The sequence below is a fragment of the Eurosta solidaginis genome, chromosome X (genome assembly GCF_040869045.1).
Source record: "Eurosta solidaginis isolate ZX-2024a chromosome X, ASM4086904v1, whole genome shotgun sequence".
NCBI lineage: Eukaryota > Metazoa > Arthropoda > Insecta > Diptera > Tephritidae > Eurosta > Eurosta solidaginis.
In genome coordinates this window covers 204,428,680-204,442,541 of record NC_090324.1, presented here as the reverse complement: position 1 = coordinate 204,442,541, position 13,862 = coordinate 204,428,680, and the positions used below count along the sequence as shown (strand labels likewise).

The 13,862-nt window shown below is 41.6% G+C and overlaps 1 protein-coding gene and 2 pseudogenes across 1 annotated transcript in view; all 3 read left to right on the top strand.

Annotated features, from left to right (window-relative positions):
- The window catches only part of Gat (GABA transporter), a 1,840,468-nt gene that overhangs the window by 1,621,643 nt on the left and 204,963 nt on the right, over positions 1-13,862 (top strand). The gene's annotated exons all lie outside the window — the stretch shown is intronic.
- LOC137234757 (stress-activated map kinase-interacting protein 1-like) lies at positions 9,627-10,856 on the top strand (annotated as a pseudogene).
- Positions 10,855-11,856, top strand: LOC137234756 (lysophosphatidylcholine acyltransferase-like; annotated as a pseudogene).

Here is a 13,862-nt window from a genome sequence, read left to right as displayed (position 1 = left end):
AATTTACAACACAAGTCGTTGTTGACGAGTTGAGTACACAACATACGTTTTTGGTTGTTAAAGATAGCAAAATAAATGTAGACGCAATTGTAGGGTATGATTTTTTGAAAAAGTTTTTGGTAATCTTAAATGCCAAGGGGTATAATTTTTCACGGTCAGAAGATGACACAAATGCAGGAGAAACTAGTTACAATGTTGTAAATGTTGTTCATAGCAGCAATGAGGTAGATGTAGAACCTAAATACAAAGAAGCAGTCAAACAGTTGATTGATAACTATAAGCCGAGTTTTATTCAATCAGACTGTCACATTAAATTAAATATTGTTCCGAAAAGCGACAATATTGTTCTTCGCGAATCACCTAGCCGATTGTCAGTAATGGAAAGGGAATTTGTACGTAAGCAAGTAGCTGAATGGCTGCAAAAGGGCATTATCCGCGAATCATGCTCAGAAATCGCTAGCAAGGTTGTGCTGGCAAAGAAAAAAGACGGAAGCTACAGATTGTGCGTTGACTTTCGTAAATTAAATTCCATGGTTATGAAAGACAGGTTTCCAGTACCGATTGTCGAAGAGGTTCTTGAGAAAATGCAGGGTGCAAAATATTTTACCGTGATGGACCTTGCAAATGGATTTTTCCACGTCGAAGTCGACGAGCAATGCAAAAAATACACTGCGTTTGTCACAAAAGAAGGCCTTTATGAATTTAACAGGGCTCCATTTGGCTTTTGTAATTCACCCGCTGTTTTCATAAGATATGTTAACCACATTTTTCAAAAATTAATTAACGCAGGTATAATGGAAATTTATGTTGATGATATTGTTATTTTTGGAGGTACAGCAGAACAATGCTTGGACAATATGCAAAGGGTATTGAACCAAGCCCAGCAGTATGGTTTGGAAATTAAGTGGGCGAAATGCCAATTTTTGAAAAAGAGAATCGCGTTTTTGGGACACGAAGTTGAAAATGGGCGTGTCTGGCCGGGGAAAAGCAAAGTCAAAGCTGTCAAAAACTTTCCGATACCAAAAAGCATTCGAGACGTACAGGCTTTTTTGGGTTTAACCGGATATTTTCGCAAGTTTATTCGTAATTATGCTGGTATAGCTAGGCCCTTGACACAACTGTTAAGAAAAGACGAAGTATTTCAGATAAAAGAAGAAGAAATAAAGGCAATTGATGATTTGAAAGCGGCACTCGTTGCAGAACCAGTACTGCAAATATATAAGCAGAACTCTGAGACACAGCTACACGTCGATGCGTCGAAACATGGGTTCGGGGCAACGCTGATGCAGCTCCAGAACGGAGAATGGCATCCGGTTTTCTACTGGAGTAAAAAGACTTCTCCCTAAGAAGAAAAATTACACAGCTATTTTCTTGAGGTAAAAGCAGCATACTTAGCCACAAAAAAGTTGCGTCACTACCTGATGGGTATACAGTTTACACTAGTTACAGATTGCTCAGCTTTCAAGCAGACAAATGCGAAAAAAGATATACCACGTGAAGTGGTTCAATGGTTGATGTATCTGCAAGATTTTGCGTACAATATAGAGCACCGATCTGGCAACAGAATGAAACATGTGGATAGCTTAAGTCGATTTCCCGTGATGACAGTGACCTCAGAAATTCAAGCCCAGATCGCAAGAGCTCAGAAACAGGACGCACATTTGACAGCTGTAGCAGAGATTCTTAAGGAAAAGCCATATGAAAACTTTAAATTAAAAAATCAATTAGTTTATAAACAAGTCGATGGGCAGGATGTATTGGCTATACCAAAGAGCATGGAGAATGAAATAATTAAAGAGACGCATAGATTTGGGCACATGGCTTGCCAAAAGACAATGCATGCTATACGACAGAGTTACTATATTCCACATCTTGAAAAAAACGTTCAGCAGGTAATTCAAAATTGTGTCGAATGCATTATGCACAATCATAAGCTGGGTAAGAAAGAAGATTATCTGCATTGTATCGACAAAGGGGACAGTCCCCTTTCTACCCTCCATGTCGACCACTTGGGTACTCTGGATACAACATCAAAGTGTTACAAGTATATTTTCGCTATCGTCGATGGTTTCTCCAAGTATACGTGGATATACCCTACAAAGAGCACAGATGCACAGGAAGTTGTAAGGCACCTGGAGTCATGGGTGACAATATTCGGCAGTCCGCTGCGTATAATAAGCGACAAAGGCACAGCGTACACGTCGAAACTGTTTAAAGAATTTTGCGCAAAAAATAAAATCGACCATGTTGAGGTAACAACCGGCGTCCCAAGGGGTAACGGTCAGATCGAGAGAGTGAACCGCGTAATTATTTCTATTCTAGCAAAGATGTCAGCAAAAGAGCCGGATAAATGGTACAAATATACGTCACAAGTGCAACGCGCAATCAATTCTCACGTTCACTCTTCTACAAGGTTTACACCGTTTGAAGTGATGTTCGGTGTAAAGATGCGAAACGAAGCCGATATAGAGCTGCTAAAAGTACTCCGAGAAGAACTGCTGGTAGTCGCACAAGATGAGCGAAACCAAATCCGTCAGGAAGCCAGAAAACAAATACTTAAAGCGCAAGGAGTGTACAAATCCAACTATGATAGACAACGAAAAGGAGAGCATGGATATCAGATATCCGATTTAGTAGCCATCAAAGTCACACAGTTGGTAACAGGTAAAAAACTGGCCAGTAAATACATCGGGCCATACGAAGTAAGCAAAGTTAAAAGACATGGCAGATATGATGTGAAAAAAGTTGGGAACTTTCGAGGCCCAAGTCAAACATCAACTAGCGCAGATAATATGAAGCTATGGCGCTATTACGAGCACAATGAAGACGATCAAGACGAAGAGTCATCTGAGGCATATGACAATCAGGATGACCGAATGTGAGATGGCAGCCCTGAATCATACCAGTAACACCCCTGTACGGAGTAGAGAAGAGGAACAAGGGCAACGATAAAAGAAGTCAGTCGTCATCGTAACCACTCAGCAGCAGCAGTCGTAATTTTGCAGTAATTTTTGCTAACCATTAATTTTCATTTCACTTTCATATTTTAATAATTCTTCTTAATGTACTTAATTAATATTTAATAATAAATAAAGCATATTCAAGCTTACATACATAAATAATTCCGACCTACAGGGGGTGGAAAAACTATTCCATCTGAACAACAAGACACAGGACGAAGCCAAAGATATTGTAAAAAAATGCCCACTGACAAATGATGGGTTCGATATGGCCTGGAAAAACCTGTGCGAAAGGTATGAAAACAAGCTTATATTAGTCAACACGCAATTACAAATTCTTTTTAATTTAAAGAAGGTAGAGAGTGAGTGTGGGAGCGCGTTAAAGAAATTACATAGCGATATAAACAATTGTCTATCGTCCCTCAAGTGTCACAAAATCGACACATCCAATTGGGATGCAATACTAACATATTTGTGTTCGACAAAGTTACCGGAAATTATCCTGTCTCTATGGGAGCAAAGCATAGACCATAAAATGGACATATCTAAATGGGAAGATATGGACAAATTTCTATCAAATATGTTTCAGACACTGGAAACAGTGTCTAGCTTCCCTGGCACTAACGCCCAAAAGGGACAAAAGCCATCAAATGCTCGGAATACCACCGAAACCCCCATAAAAAATTTGGTGCCTTCCAAACGAAGGTTTCAAAACCTACTTCAAAATCAACATCAAGGGTTTTTTGCAAAATGTGCAAAGCTGAACACAGGTTACGGAATTTTCCCCGATTCTGTGATGTGACCCCAGTGGAGAGAATCAACTTCATCAAATCCACGGGGGGATGCCTGAACTGCTTATCCCCAGGACACACAGTGACGAGGTGCACCAGTTCGTACAACTGTGCCAAATGCCACTCTCGTCACCACACGCTCCTGCATGCGGATACAGTTCAGAAAACTACGAGGGGAAATCCATTTAAAGACGCGGATAATATCCGTCAACTTCAGCACAAGCACAAAGAAGACAGGAATCGGGGCAACCAAATTCTTCTGCGAACCATAATGGAAATTCCTGTCATGCTAATTACAGCACAGGCGTGTTATTAGGAACTGCTCGCGTACACATTAACCATAATGGTACCGACTTCTCAGCGCGGGCATTAATTGATTCAGGGTCTGAATGTTCCTTCTTACAGAAAGACTCAAACGCAGAATCAATTTGCCGGCAAGGCAAATGCATGCCCAAGTTTCAGGCATCGCCAGTGCAGTATTTGCGCAAGTTAAAGAGGCATCCACCATCGAGCTACGTTCACCAGTGGACCCATGCTTTAGCTTGACTACTCCTGTTCTAATTTTAGCCAAACTAACTGCGAATCGGCCATCCTGCCATATCGAAACAATGACTATGCAGGCATTCCCAGACTTAGTTTTGGCAGACAAGAGGTTCTACGTCAATGACCTACCTACGTAGACCTCATACTTGGTGGAGAAATATATCCCCAAATTATACTAAGCGGTCTAAAAAAGAATGTACTAAATACACTTCTGGCCCAAGAGACAGTGTTCGGTTGGATACTAACCGGTCGTATTGAAGCACCGAATCCAACAAAGAACATAGTGTCGTTTTACAACGAAGTCGCGCTGGACAGCCAATTAAAAGCATTCTGGGTGTTAGAAAATTTGCCAAAAGGCAAAAGCATTAATGCAGATGACGCATATTGCGAAAAACTGTATAAAGAAACAACAAGAAGAAACGAAGATGGGAGGTACATAGTATCCCTCCCATTCAAGCAAGGCTACTCAGAAGAGTTGAGTTTAGGAGGATCCCTTAAGCGCGCATTCTCACAATATTATCGAAACGAGTCCCGGTTAATAAAAAATCCGGACATAGGGAAAGAATATATTAGGGTACTCTCAGAATATGAGACTCTTGGACATATGGAAAAAATCATCAGGGTCGTCGCGGCAGATGAAACAAATAATTACTTTCTGCCACACCACGCCGTTGTCAAAGCAGAAAGTATAACGACGAAAGTCCGAGTCGTTTTCAATGCCTCAAGCCCGACGGCTAATGGCACCAGTCTAAACGACATTCTCCTACCTGGTCCAGTACTACAAGCAGATCTCCCAATTCTTATTCTACTTTGGAGACTCTATCGATATGTCTTCAATAGTGATATAGAGAAAATGTATAGGCAAATTTCGATGGATGCCAACCATACCAAATTTCAGAGGATTGTTTTCCGAAAAGACATTAGTGAACCAATGGGCCTCTACGAGTTAAATACTGTAACGTTCGGAGTTAACTGCGCTCCATACCAGGCCATCAGAACGCTTCTACAGCTAGCTGACGATGTTGGAAAATCCCATCCAACAGCATCGAGCATCCTGCGGGAATGCATGTATGTAGACGACGTATTAGCAGGAGGACACACCATTGCAAGGGATGAAATCCGACAGGTATTTCAGTCAGCCGGGTTTCCAGTTCGTAAATGGACATCAAACTAGGAGGCAGTTCTAAAAGATATCCCGAAACCTGATCGACTAAGCGAAGACTTTCTGGCGTTCGAAGACACCAGCACCGTGAAGGCATTAGGCATAAGATGGAATGCGCACTCCGATCTCTTTTATTTTAAAGCAGGACCATTGGAGGATCCGGAAAATTTAACTAAGCGAGAAATATTGTCAGCTATCGCCAAGCTTTTCGACCCATTAGGGTGGCTCGCCCCAATGGTCATAGTGGCAAAAATATTAATGCAGAATATTTGTTAGAAGGCACCGAAGGGGAAGTGCCTGTCTCACCAAATACATCAGAACGGCAGAAAACCTTCACCCAACACTATGGCGAAATAGATAACATACGGATACCGCGGTGGGTAAATTTTTCCCCGGAAGGCGAAATAGAAACCCACGGCTTCTGTGACGCTTCCGAGAAAGCATATGCTGCAGCGATATATATGCACTTAAAAAGAGACGATCAGGTTTTCATACACTTACTCTTAGCAAAAACCAGAGCAGCTCCAGTGAAAACCATCTCGCTACCACGTTTAGAACTCTGCGGCGCCGTCCTGCTCGCAGAAATGATGGAATCAATATTCCGGAATATTCATTTGGGACCCGTAAAAGTTCACCTCTGGACGGATTCAACCATCGTACTCGCATGGATACGCAAGCCGCCCTGTACTTGGTCAACCTTCGTCGCACATCGAATCACCAAGATCCTCGACATGGTCGGTAACAAGGACTGGCTTCACGTTGGCTCGGAATCTAACCCAGCGGATTTAAGGAGCAGAGGTCTACTAGCGTCAGATTTGGTCACCAATTCGTTGTGGTGGCAGGGTCCTTCTTGGCTACAAGAAGACAATTCTCACTGGCCAGCACAAGACGCCGATTACAACGCGTCCGTTGAGGAAAAGAGGACACAATCGTATGCCACGATAAGGGTAGATCATATAGATATTCTTGAACGATTTTCAGATTTGCCACGAGCTTTGAAAGTCCTATCTTATGTTAGGAGATTCTATAAAAGAACGCATCCTAAAACCAAAGCAATGTTCCATGAAAGGTCGTGTATAATCTCAGCCGATGAGATTAAGGCAACGACTCAAGCATTAATACAAGTCTGCCAGAAACAAGTTTACGGGACAGAATATTTAAAATTGAAAAATAGGGAATCTGTTGATCGAAAGAATGAAATACTGTCACTCAACCCATACATCGACAAAGATGATATTATTAGAACAGGGGGGCGTCTAGGGGCTTCAAAAGACATGTCATACAACGAGCGTCATCCGATCATCTTGCCTTACAATTGTAGGCTGTCTCGCCTTACAGTTATGATGGCTCATCATGACTCCCTTCATGGCGAGAACCAGCTCATCTTATCTTAGTCTTATCCGAACCCAATACTGGATACCGAATGTCAAGACCAAGATCAGAGCCATCATCCACAATTGCAAAACCGGCATTATTCACCGAAAGCAGGCGCAGTCCCAAATTATGGGTACCCTTCCCTGCGAACGGACTACTTTTACCCGCGCGTTCACCAATACCGGGGTAGACTTTGCGGGGCCTTTCGACATCGAAAGCTACCGCGGTAGGGGATGTCGACTGTCAAAAGGCTACATATGCCTTTTTGTCTGTTTCTCCCCTAAGGCCACCCACTTAGAAGCCACTAGTGACCTTAGTACTCCATGCTTTCTCGCAGCCTTTGCGCGTTTTATCGCGAGAAGAATTTGTCCGAAAAACATATACTCCGACAATGGTACAAACTTTGTCGGAGCATTAAGATCTTTACGATCCGAATTTAAAGCCTTCCTGGCAGAAAGCCGAGACAAAACAGTCTCAAAGTTCAGCCATCAAGCATTAAGCTGGCATTTTATTCCCTACGCTGCTCCACATATAGGCGGCTTGTGGGAGGCGGGAGTGAAGAGCTTCAAAAGCCACTTCAAAAAGATCGCGTCTCCCCATAAGTACACCATGGAGGAGTTCCAAACCCTTTTGTGCAGGATTGAGGCGTGCCTCAACTCGCGCCCACTCAGTCCAGGGTCGAATGACCCAACGGATCTGGAACCACTAACCCCAGGACATTTCCTAACCGGCAGCCGTCTGCTGGCTCCACCAGAACCAGATGCCAGTGAGAGCTCTGCCTCGATGATCAATCGATGGCAGAAACTCAAAGCCAACCATCACACCTTCTGCAAAAGATGGAAGGTGGAATATCTATCCGAACTTCAAAAACGAGTGAAGTGGAAGCATCCCAAAGAAAATATAAAAGTGGGAGATCTCGCTGTCCTCAAAGAGGACAACTTATCTCCCAACGAGTGGAGGCTAGGTAGAGTCGTCAATGTACACCCCGGCGAAGATAACCGAGTTCGCGTAGTCGACATCATAACAGAGAAGGGTCAAGTCAGACGACCTTTGGTCAAACTGATCCTTCTTCCAACGGAGGAGATGGATTGCGAAAAGGCCAATAGCTCCTCATAACAATCCCTCCGTTCCTCTCCCTCACTCACTTCCGAACTCCACCTTCCTATCGAGACCCAAAACAAACCCAAATTCACTCGCTTACCCAGAGCGAGGACACCAGAAAATATCCCACAATCGACTCGCTCCCCCTAACGAGGACACCATACCACTCACTCGTTACCCCATAACGAGGATACCAGAACAGCCCTAACGCAGATCCGCTATCTGCCACAGAACATAAAGGCCTTCGGCCTATTTTATTTACAATTTTCAAGAAGCAACCCCAATTCACTCGCTATCCCATAACGAGGACAACAGAAAAGCCTACCGCAGAAGGGCGAACCAATCTGCCACAGAAAACAGCTGCACTCGTTGGCACCCAACGAGGCCCATCGCAAGCCTAACGCAGATGGAAAACCCATCTGCCTCAGATTTTAGAAGTCTTAATGTACTCAATACGATAAGAACATTGCTAGACTCATAAAAAAAAAGGATATTCAAATGTCATGCTTCAGATGATTGAAAAGGTTCAAATTTACAAGTATTTTTTATTCGAAACATCAAGGTATCGTCGGAGGTGTCCCTTACATGTGATTACTTTTGAATAATCATTTATGATTCATATTCTTAAACACTTTTGTTTTTTTTCATCATATTTGATATGTTTGGAGGATTGGGCCACCAACTTTTGGCATAAGTCGTCGTAATTTAATGGCACAATTTAACGAAACGGCGTTAAACTAACCAGCCATATCTACACTAGAGGATGTTGATCATACTCAAGAAGAAAAAAAAATGTTTAAAAGGAAAAAAAATTTAACTATTGAAAAGCCAATAGTTGCAGCAGTCGTTGAACAACTACCAACACCACAACAGCAACCACAACCGGTAGTTGAACCAGTCGCCTCTGTGCACGTTGCTAAAGAATTGAAACAGCAAGAGGAAAAGACACGTCATGGTTCACCGAAGACACATGCCAACAACGCCAACAATATCAGCGGCGGTAATAGTAAAACCAAGCAACAAAATAAAAAACAAAACAAAGAAACTGCCGCTACGAAAGAATTAATTTTGGCATTAGATAAACTTTCCGAATCGGGTACAATTGGCGTTTAATTGCTAATGAATCTCTTTCGTCGTGGTGAACTTAATCGTTCCGAAATACAAATCCTCATCGATTATCTATTGAATAAACAGCAAGATACACCAGCAACACACTCTGAATGGTCCGATGGCATATGTCAGAAGTTGAAACGTCAACTTGAGGAGAAAGAAAAGGCCCTTGTCGAAGAGCAGGAAGCTTCTATGGGAATTCAAGCAAAATTACGTTAATTGCGCACCGAAATCAATACCGTACGCGCCCAAAATTAATGCTACTGTAAAATTATATCTTGAAAAACTTCCATCCAAGTTTTGCGTATCTATATTGACATTAATAAAAAAAAACTAAATTTATCTGATGAGCACAATAATTTGACTTAAATTGTGCATACAAAATTGGCTTTCACACGGAATATTTTAAGAACTAACTCTTATACCTCCACAAAAGAACTACGCTAAGATCTGAACAAAAAAAAAAAAAAAAATCTTTGGCCAAAGAGGTGTGACTTTTTTCCAGTTTTCGTTCCCTTGATTGTAGGAATTCACGCCGAACCTCACGGGATTTCATTTTAAAATTCAACTTAATTTATTAAGAATATGTTCGGCAGTGGGAGAATCTGCTTCAAAGTCGGTAATGCCTCAAATCATCATAACTCTCATATGCGTTTTAAGCATTGGCGTCAACCATTACCACATCTATAATGCAATTTTGGCGAGTAAGAGTTTCAAGAGTAAGCTCGCTGATATGTTCGTGATATTTGTGCTCTCAACCACTTAGCATTTGATCCCTTAATCGCTCAACTTGGGACCTGATCATTACCACTTTTTTTCCTCTTGTAATTTGTTGTTCACGGAATCCTCTTGGTCAGCACGTTTGCCTTTTCACTGACGGAAAAAGTTCACACCTCTAACTGATGATGCTGGAGGTGGTAGTGGTACCGCATCAACAATAAAAAGTAAACTTGCTCTACAATTAGCGATTAGTCCCAAACAAGCTCAAATAAATTTATGGAATATGCACGATTTTATGGCACTTATATGACAGGAATACAAACGAAAAGCATACATGTCTTTCTAAGTAGGCTGCCGGAAATAGATCGTAACTATCCAATAAAAATTTGCGTACAAGCCAGCGCAAAGATAATTGAGGTAATTAGCCTTGTATGTTACAAAGCAACAATACAGTACCCCGAGATTCCGTTAAAATCCATTAGGCATTATGCTTTATACATGAAGGGAGATGGTACGGAAGACTTTCCACCACTTGATAACAGGGAACCTTGTTCCAAGTTTGGCTTTTCTCATCTAAAATTGGCGGAACGTAGGCCATTGTCTCAAGAAATACGCGTTGATTATGCCAACAATTTAGCAACAAAATCTATGACATCTGAAGATGACAAAGCGAGAGTGGCAGCGGCAGCTGTACGCTCTATACAAGAAAGGGGTGATGAAGGCGACTCTAACTGTCTTACTATAAGTAACAATGATGAATAGCGTCTTATGACTCATAATGATATGTTGGAAGCACCTATGTATCGTACATATCGTCTAAACATAATCGAAAAACCTTTCTTTAAAACGGAAGTAACACTTGGGATTTCAGGTGATCGAATCGAAATTGACCAACATAAGAACGCCAAATTTTGGAGTAAACAAAAGGCTGTTACCTATACAATTGATGTCGTCGCGTATTGTGAAATAATCGAAAAGCGCAATTAAAAGACAACGCTTCGCATATGGCTTAAGTCTTCCCCGCCGTTCAGCCCACCAAGCCAGATAACCAAAATGACAACATCAACATTTAATAATCAACGTAACCGAAATTAATGGCACGAATCGAAATAATTCTCTTGAAGAGACGGATTCCGAAGATGATACTTGGTCATCAACAGGATATAAGTACTTTAATCCATTTGTGCATAATTTGCAGATCGACAACATAATTGATTTGGAAAAGATTTATATGCTCACCGTGCGTTTACTTCCCATTCGCGTTGTTGGCTGTTTTTTTATCACTTTTATCTGCATGGATGTTTGCCTGCATTGGTCTATATGGTCCTACAGTTGATGATGTGATGTCCAAACCAATTAGTGGTTGGCGTGGACATTTTAAACGAGTAACAGCCGCTGCTATGCGCATGGTATACGCTTCAAGGTCTTTTTATCATGTCAAAACTGTTGGGCAACATGCCTCACCTAAACAAGCTCCAATTCTGGTGGTAGCACCGCACTCTTCCTACGTCGACTCGATTATTGTTGTAACAGCTCGGCCGCCATCAATTGTAGCAAAGCGTGAAACAACTGAAACCTCTATTGGGCAAAATCATCAACTTCTTTCAACCGATTTATGTGCAATGTGAAGATGTAAATTCACGTCCAAATACGATACGTCAGATTGGTCATCCTTTCTGAGGGTACCTGCACAAATCGTAAGGCATTGATTAATTTTAAGCCTATCGCTTTCTATCCGGGCGTACCAGTGCAGCCGGTATTGCTAAAGTATCCCAACAAGTATGACAGATTCACATGGACTTGGGAAGGTCCAGACATATTCAAACTTATTTGGTTAACAATGGCACAAATTTATAATCGTTGCGAAATTGAGTATTTACCTGTTTATACGCCGTCAGAAGAGGAAAAATCAGATGCGTATTTGTATGCGAGGAATGTAAGATAAGTCATGGCAAAAGCGCTTGGCATGCCAACGTCAGAATATTCCTTTGAAGATGTAATTACAATGAGCCGTGCAAAAGATATGCGTGTTCCCTTTCCTGACGATATTATCGAAATTGATCCTGTGTTTCACCTAAATGATTGTCTTGCCTGAAAATAATGCTCACTGTGACCGGGCGGGCGTATTTTTAAATCAAAATTTTTTTTCTGGGCCACAGCTGTTCAAAAATTATTTTTTTAATAATTACTACAAATATGTAAGTTGTACGCCAGACCACGCCGTAGTAGAGAATGAATGAAAGGAAAATCACTTCATGCATTTCCCGTTGTTTCAATTCATAGGAATTTTACATTCTATACACGGGTATGTATGAATGTGCGTTTTTTGTCTTTGCCGTTGGTATGCTGGTACCAGTGAGCGGAATTCTAAAAATGAAAATAGTAGTAGGTGGCAGGTTTTTTTTTCTACCAAGAAAACAATAGCTACTGTTCATATTTGTACCCAACCATTAATAATGTATTGTAAAATAAATAACGCGCATTTCAAGGAAATGACACTTTTTAAAACACATACACGAGACAAAATTACATGTAGATTGGTACATACATCCAGAGCTTATGCCAATATAATACTCACCCTTTTGGCATTGCATTTTCTTAAAACGTGGATTTTTCGTTCAAATTGAATCACAAGAACTGATGAAAATAGCGTAGGGAAGTATTTGCGGACTCATATGCAACAGTTATCTCCGAATTTGTACACAATTTTTTTCAAAATTGGTTAGTGTCACCTCTAAATGTTATTGGGGTGGGCTCGGCAATTAAATACGTGTACCAAATGCTCAAGTATTTAGTTTCAACGCCAATAGATTGAAATATTGCTAGTATTTTGGGATTTGGTGCTCGGAGTAGTAGAAAATGAAATTGGGTCAGAAAAGTTAGTAAATCTACCAATGTGGCAAAGTCCGTGCACTGACTGTCCATATACTTATACCAACGTATGTACATATATATGCCGAGTTTTAAATGTACATTATATTAGGGATGCATAAAAAGATGCAAACGGGTACCCAAAAACCCGTTTCTGGAAAATCGGTGTCGGAGCCAAATATACTTCGGGAACCGTGCCTTTTAATAAAGACCATCAATAAAACAGGACTACCAGTGTACTTGAGGAAAAGTTGAACAAATAATCGAAGGACAATACAAAAGAATGGTTCATTCGACAAATTTTTCTCCTCGTCCAAAACGAAGATTTTTTATTTTTTCTTTATATAGCATAGAATTTTGCGGTCCAAACATTTTTTTTGTGGCGGGCAGGAAAGTGGTTGGTCTTTAGCACCAACAACACAAATAACAACGTCTCGAAAGATCCCACATTAAACACTCTCTACCCGGTTCGGTACCAAAATGTGAGTACCAAGCAACTTATATGTCCTTTTTTCTGCAGCACTAGTATGCCTGACTAGCTGAAACGCTACCGGATAACACAAAAATAAACAAAATAAGACACTAAAGCCCAAGACACATAATGCGCATTGAAAGAGACCATGCACATAACATGCGCAAATATCTTCTTAAGCAGCTACCGAGTCTCACCCTACCCATACGCAATATGCAATTTAATAAACTAGGGATTACTCGCCACCGAAAGCGTGACACAGTCATAACAACTCACCGAGTTTCCTTCATTTTCTTCCATACTCTCTCAATAGAATGACTCGTTACGCTTCGCTAAGAGCAGGCCGCTCGTTACCCAAAGACGTGCCATTTATGCGACGCGAAACATCCAATGAGGTCATGCCCGATATACCGCGCGAAGTCCCCGCTGCAACGACTGCGCGAAATTATAAAGGCCAAGTACTGCCGAAATTGCTTTTCAATGGTACATCGTGCCAAATACTGCACGAGCAAAGGAAGGTGCCGAAGATGTGGTAGCAACCATCATACCACGCTGCACCTTTCCATGGAGGACTTGTCGTCCGAGCCAGAGCCGCCGAAGAGCTGGTACCAGCTAGTCATGGAAGAAGAGGGAGAAGGTTATGAGCGGATGCCTACAAGGCAAGAGGTGGACGACGGGACGATGGATGAAGCGCTGTCTCTCCACGCGTCCGAGTCGGCCTTTGCAGAAGAACCAAAACTGCCATCCGGGAGTGGAGC